At 40.1% G+C, this 7,726-nt stretch overlaps 1 protein-coding gene across 1 annotated transcript in view; it reads right to left on the minus strand.

Moving 5' to 3' along the window:
• The window catches only part of SMAD9 (SMAD family member 9), a 157,594-nt gene that overhangs the window by 28,986 nt on the left and 120,882 nt on the right, over nucleotides 1–7,726 (minus strand). The gene's annotated exons all lie outside the window — the stretch shown is intronic.

Below are 7,726 nucleotides of genomic sequence, written 5' to 3' on the forward strand. Positions count from 1 at the left end.
CTAGACCAGGGTAATAGTCTTGCTTGTAGCCAGCATCAGCCCAGGCTGGAGAGCATAACCCAGAAGTCTAATATGACCTAGTTGATCTACCTTTCACAGACAAAACCTGTCTCTCTAAATGGCTGGATCAGGCACCTCTCTTACTGCTGTGGTTTACGCTTCAGCAGAGCTTTGAGCTTCCAAGACTCAAAAGGTGCAACATAGGAAGAGCCTGTCTCCTAGGTTTCCTCTGATTTGAAATACAGTCAAAAAGCCATAAGAAAAAATAATTGCATTTTGATAGATATGCATCAAATCAGATGAGAAAGTATAACTATTCCTGTCCTGAGTTCTCTGTTTAAAATTTGAGGAGAGGCAACAAAAGGAACATAAGGAGGCAGGAATAAGGGAATTGTAGTCTGTAAGTGGTCTGAAGCCCAGCTGCATAACATAGCATATATTATATGCTTGCTTTAGGATAAGAATGTAGAAAAAAAGCTCCAATTCCAACAAGGAGATAAGCATGTCCAGTGAAGGTTTATGTGTCTTTCTGTCAGTCTTATGCTTAGCACCTCTGACTGCAGTCAAGAGATTCCAAAGGCAATGGATCTGATGTTAATGTCAATGAAGGACTCCCCTCATGTATTAACAAGTGCATGTTTAGTACTCCTCAAAACCAGATCCAGCTTATTTAAACACTGTCTCAATCAAAAAGCCAGTGAAAATTGCACTTGCAATTAACATAGCTGAGTTTTGGGAAGAAAAAGAACTCAAATCCCTTTTATTTATCTTTGGTGTGTCTGGCCAAAGACAACCTATGATTATTTGCCTTTGATATTTTCAGACTCTAAACCAGTAGGGAATCTGCTTCTTTTTTTGCTAGTGCTTCAAATGTGAATAGATCACAGAAAGAGGCAGGAACAGCTGTTATTTCTTCACTCTTGGTTGGTGACAGAACTTGCATTTTATTATGGTGTTGAGATGAAAAGCCTATCTTCTCAGAATTCCTAGTTCCTAGGCTGGCATGCGCAGATGCACTCAAAAGCTGATACGTTATCAGAATTATTCAATCTCAGTGCTGATGTCACAGCCCTTCACATTACCACTCTCTGAAAAATTAGCTAAGGTTATCACACAGCTCATAGATTTCCTCTGATTTCTGATGAAACAGAGACACTGCAGGAAAAGGCAATGTTACTCCTCAGGGACAAAGAGAAGCAGCAGCCACTTACCTTTGAGATGCTAAAATTATCAAAAAACCTCCCACTTCTCTGAATTATAATATATCCTTTCCTTATAGTGTTTTAGGTTTTTCTCAGTTCAGAATTTATTAATGTATTAAAAAAAAAAAAAAAAGGTGCCTTTTAAGGAGAGAGAGGACTCCTTTGGGAATATTTCATCTGACATAAATAGATGGGCTGCAGTAGCTGTGCTTCATCCCCTGAGTAAAAGACAGCCCCACATGAGATATGTCTTGTACTTTGTGTTTGTTTTCTCTTCTCATTATTGGTTCCACAGCTGGCTCTGTAGGCTTCAGACAGGAGGCCTCTGATGAGATTTGTCTCTACTATTGTTGCTTCTGCTATTTTGTGGAGATGAGTTTGATCTTTTGGCAGGATCGTTTATCTTTGTAATGGAGATCCTGATTTTCAATTAGGCCACTTTGGAGTACCTGGCAATGTAATGGGGCTTTAAAAATCATCTTAGATCACATTTGTACCCACTTTAAAGCACTTCTGCTCTGACAGAATGGTATTAGATGATTGTAGAGCACATTGGCATCAGATCTGTAATGTTATGATTAATTAACAGCTACGTAACTATCTTTTGAAAATGACATGAACGTTAAAACATCATAGGTAAGGATACCACAGTAGCTCTTCCTTGGGTATATTCAGTACTCATAAGTGGATCATCTGACTAAAGACAAAATTATGTCTCGAACAGCACTTTGAATGTGTATTATAAGGAGAGAAACTCTGATCTGGGAGTTTATCAGAAACTATTACAGAGAATAGTGTTGGCTGACTCTTTATATGATATAGCAATGAAAGTGAGGAAATGCACCACATAGCTGTGACCAGACTCTACAGTTTCAAAGCCATGCTCAGTCTGGCTTCATAGAAAAATACACATACATATAATCTGAGCAAAACCACCAACTGGTTATATCAGCAAAGGCTATAGATATCAGTGAAAAATAGATATGCTTTTGGGAGAGATTATGGGCTGCAGGGAAGTCAAAGGTACAGAACAACACTTGATTTTGGAAATCCTGGTTTTGCACTTAAAGCTTTTCTAGTTCCACTATGAGATTTATGAGGACAGAAACCCTTTCCAGACGACAGCCACTGCCTGACATAAGTAATAGAATAAAATAAAAAAAAAAATAAATAAACGAATATAAAGGGGGATGGGAGTTGGCTACTTGGATTTTCATTAAAGTACTTAATTGTATGTGCATATTTGGAGATGTCTTATGGGAGCTGAGCACTCAAGATCCCAATACAGATAGTGGAGAACTAGTGCTCATCTCAGCTAAGTGCCATTTGAGATGTTCCTAGGTATCCTACCTGCATCCTAGTTACCAAGTAAGAAACCTGAATGTTTTCTATAAGCCCTTTTTGTATCTACCAGCATTCCACAATGTCTCAGGTATCCTATGGTATCTAAAATGTCATGAATGGTATCTGTGGGCAACTGAATCAAGTCCAAGACGCCACAGATTAGGGGTTTAATCTGTCATTAGCCACAAAACACAAATCTCCAAGAAAACAAATTTTTGTGGTTGCAGTGCTTGCAGAACTATTTATTCATCGTAAGTTATGTATGAATTTCATTGCCTTTAAAATCAAGTGCAACCTTCTCATCTGGCTCTGTGCAGGATTTGCTGTTGACTATTCATGCACCCTGATTCCCAGAAGAAGCAGCAGTCCTTGGACATGAGAAGACATCACTGTCTGACCTTGGACATTACCTGTGTACTTAATGTACCTCAATGCAGATATGTCCTAAACAAAGAACCAACTCATAAACATTAAAAAGATTCTCTGAAAAATGTTAATTATCAACAGACAGATTTGACCCATGTCAAGGTTTTACATCACAAATAAGCAGCATATGAGGCACTTGTCCCTTTATTAGCATGTGAATATGCTAATATGATACAAGTGACATTTAGGGAAATGAATATCCCATTATTCCATAGGGGTCTCATTAAAGACGACCTCTCCTGAGGTTGCTCAATGGCAAAGTTCCTAAATGGATTAGTAGGAAGCATGGAAAAAATGAATGAACTTTACAGTGACTGCTCTTTATAATGACTGCAGGTAATTAAAAAGACCAGAGGTATCTGGAGAATTCTAGGTCTAATAGTCATGTAACAGTATTTTAAAAACATCTAACGATGGAGTTAATTGAGCTTTAGAATTCATTCAGACAGTCCTTGCATTAACAAGTATCTTTTATGTGATGGAGGAATTAGAAGTTAAATATTGGCTAAATAAGTCTTTTAAGACTTTTCCTATTTGCAGTGTCAGCCATTATTAAATAGTAATGTTTATGTAAATTATAGTGCTGAAACCTTTCCAATACCAGAAAATGTTACCCTGAAAACTCATTAATTTTCAGCCACCATGTTCACAAAAAAATACAAGACAAAATAGGTGCTGAAGGCAGTGCTACAACCTGAGTACAAATCCAGGCACTAAGACAACATGGTCAGGTTCAGGAAGGCATCACTACTCACTGCCTTCCCCTGTAAGCTCTGTGAAGAACAAGGGCAGAGCCAACATTCCGGGGAAAGGACTATCTTTCTAAATAGCAGAGGGGTTTATTTTTATCCTGGCTCTCAGGAGAACTGCATTTTCTATATGTATGTATTGAAAGTGCATATCTCAGCTGGACAGATGAGGATCTGATTTTCTTGAGTGAGATTTAGTTTATTTAACTGCTATGTTTCTGTATCCTAGGAGTGTAGCAAAGCAGCCCTTTCTGAGGAAGTCCCTAAATTCCCTAGGTAGTCAAAAGGAGAAAGATAAATGGCTTTAAAGCCACCAGAAAAGGTCATGTACACCTAACGCCTGTACTCAAACTTCGATGAGTAAGAACTCCCTCTGGAGGTTTTCATGATCACCTGACACTTTCCACTGACAACAAAGGGAATTTAAACATTTCAGAAAGACTTATCTTCAGAGTCCTAAGATAAATAATAATGGCCAGTCTTCGCGAGCGAAGATCCGGGGAAGGTCTTTCCACCTTCCAGCCTGCGCATTGGATTTTTTAGGTGAGACACAGTGTGCGCGGAACTGAGCCCACCCTTTAATCCTAAGGTTCATCTGCCGGGGCCAAGCGAGCTTGGACGGTGGCAGCGAGGTCCTTAGGACGTAGGTGGGTTGCCTTTAAGGGCTAACGAGCCCCACCTGCCCGGGAGTGTCCCTGACCGGGAATCGAACCCGGGTCTCCACGGTGATAGCGCGGCGCCTTTACCACTGGACCACCAGGGGCTCCAGAGTCCTAAGATATGGTTCTGTTAGATGCATAATTTGGCTGACCAGCATCCAACCATACACTTCAATAAATAAATTACTGTGTCTTTGTGAGGATAAAAAGTTGCCAGGCACAGATTCTAACCACAAAGATAAAGGGAGAAATTTGGATAAAACATTTCTTTGGTGACTGATTTCATGACAATATAAAATGTTCAGTATTTCACATTGTAATAGCCTGCAGAAGGCTGGAATTCCATCTACTTCTTTGAAGTTCCCCAAACTGTGGTACACCTGGATGGAATACTAAAGCAGAAAAGACAGTGAAGCCAAGCAGACAGCATGGTTATAGCAACTCTGTCGGCAGACATTCCTGCTGCTTGGAGGAATTAAGAAACTGTTTGCTTACTCCACCACCTAATGACTCTGAGCAGGTACAGGAAATCATATTCAGAACCACCAAAGCAGTAATAATAATAACAGTAATTTGGAATTTCCCATACTTTTCTGCATTCTAAGACAGAAAAGCTATTAAATTCACTACAGCCATGCTGTCTTGTAGGCAGCCCAGTAGCAGCAGGAATGACATTGCTCTGGAGGCCTAATCTCACACAGCAACAGTCAAGCCGTGTCTCCTTGATGTGCCCTTTCCAGGCCAGAACCTCAGAGTCAACCATATACACTCTTCTGACCTTCAACCTGACACTCTGACTCCAAGGAAAAGTCAGTACTTATCTGGCTGCAACTGCACTAAAAAAAAAAAAAAAAAGAAAAAAAGTGGATTTGTAATTACCTTTTTTTTTTTTTATTCTCACCATCTGAAGACTCTATATATTTTTTCTGCTTTTTTTCTACTGTACTGTCATCTCTTTTTCAAACCTTCTCTGAAACGATCTGTCTTCCCATTTTTCTGTTTAATGTTCCATTGGTGTATTTTATCATTGCAAAACATTTTGAGACACATTTTGCATGAAAGACACCATCCTGAGGAAGGGCCAGCTCACACTGTGCTGTTTGCACAAAAAGCCAGAAGGAGGAAGAGCAATAAAAGAGCAACTTAATTACTTTGGAGCTGCAGCACTTCCCACTACCATGGCCTCTGCATGAGGTTCTGACACAGCCACCAGAGTTGACTGAGAGGCCTGATCTTGCTGACAACTCCTCTGGTGCAGCTTTACCCAATGTCACTGAGCAGCTCACGGCAAATGAACAAGCCACAAAGAGCACCAGGACATAAGTGATGTAACTCAAGCTAAAACACTTAAAGAAATACCAATGACCTCCAAGAAGCACAAAAGCCTTTTTGCCCTGTTCTCCTTTGCTGAACAAATTGTACCTCTTCTAGCAGTGTTGTTCACCTCCCCTTGAGAGCTGCTTTATTCAGGAAAAGAGTGAAAAATCAGACCACAGCTGCAAAAATGAATTCCCACTCATTGCCCAAGTACTGGTATGTCTTTTGTATCTGTACAAGATTGACCTAACCAACGTCATGTAGGTTGAGATTGTGACACTTACTGGATAGATCTGGATCTGACTTCTGAGTTTCTTCTAGAGTCAAGGATTATTATGGCTGATGATGTGGCATAAGCACGGTCATCAGTAGGAAGCACTTGAGAACTTCCTCATTCCTTAGTGGATTAGGCTTTGAACTAAAATCCAGTAAAGTGATAGAAGTCCAAGGGATCACAATTCATTTTCTTTAGAAAACACTGATTTTTGTGGCCAGTGCTAGCAACAGCATGCCTGGCTTAGCAGTCACTTCAGCTCTGTTGCTTTTGCCTTTCCTTGTCTTCCTCCTGCTTGACCTTGGGGACACTCTTGATGTATGTCCCAGTTTGCAATTCCACTGCTAGAACAATAGAGCTATAACAGAAGCATTTCTCTTGGCTTCTTTCTTTTTTCAAGATCCAATCATTTTGCTTTACCACTTTTGCTTCTCTTGTCTCCTTAGAGTTTTGTACCTGGGCTCCTATCTATATGCAAAATCAATGTTGAGAACTTTAATGCACCATCTGTCTCTGTTTATATCCAGTGACATCCCAGGCACAGGGCTTGTACTGAAGAATCCTCTAGTCTGAGTACACAAATAAGAAAGGATATAGCAAATTCTTGGTATTTTAAAAAATGACTTCAGCAGGATTCTTCACAACTAATCTAATCATTGCCAGTACTGTAGTAGGTGTCTACAATTTTTCTTTCCCTCCAGTTTCAACAGGCTTTGTGTATTATTTCCACAAAAGCTCTTGCAATCAGCAAGTTCACTGTCAAGTGTGGCTACAAGTTGAAGTGAGCCAGTGGTCTGCTTCCAGGTTAGGGATATCATAGCAGTAAAAGATAGGCTATGCTTTTTGTGTGCATATACCATGCACATCACTTTCTATCCTGAAAAGCCATACCCACATAAAAAAACACCCCCAAATCCACAAAAACATTTACTTCCTTTTTCAGAGGTGAAATACAGAAAGAGCATTTTTGCCACTTGAAAGCCAACCTTGTATCTTTTTTATGCCACTGCACTCACCGGTTTTATCAAGGAGAAATATGGTTCAGTCTTGGGAATGATTTTCCTTTAACTTTTATCTACTTATTCATATGTCTTGTTCTTCCAAAACTGACTGTTCTGTGAAATTCCAAGTTACTCTTCTACTGAAACTGTGTAGACTGTATCAAAGAAAGCACAATTCACAGAAGTGCCTCCGCAGCACATTAAGAACTGCACAGCTCCCTAAGAGCAATTTAAAATGAAGAACAACCTTTCCCAGCATCCTTTCAGAACTTCACATGGACATTAGCCAGATACAAGACTGAGCTGCAGAGGGTGCATTATACTCCCCATCTGCTCTTCACAGTGCTCATCACTGATTTCTAACCCACAGTAAAGTCATTTGGCCAAAAAAAATCATAGTGGATGAGACAAGTATACCAGAAGCCAGCTGAGCCTTTCTTGCCACAGTGTCCACAGAAGGAAATGTGTCTGATCCAGCCAGCATTTTCTCACTATTTGGTTCCAGAGCATGTGATATCTGTAGGTAAGTCATGCTCCAAATAAACTAGAGAGGAGAGATTTTATTGTCACTTACACTGCCTTATGGTCATTATCTCACTTGGTCCTGGCATAACAATTAATTCACTGTCATGTACATGATGTCCGACTATCCCTGAGAGACCTTGAAAACTTGGAAGAGTTTTCAAAAGACACCTGCAAGTTTCCACTTCCCAGGGCGCCTCTTTTCTAACCCACTCCCTCTCTGTGCCCAGCT

This window comes from Myiozetetes cayanensis, unplaced genomic scaffold (assembly GCF_022539395.1).
Source record: "Myiozetetes cayanensis isolate MyiCay16 unplaced genomic scaffold, myiCay2020 scf5-8, whole genome shotgun sequence".
Taxonomy (NCBI): Eukaryota; Metazoa; Chordata; class Aves; order Passeriformes; family Tyrannidae; genus Myiozetetes; species Myiozetetes cayanensis.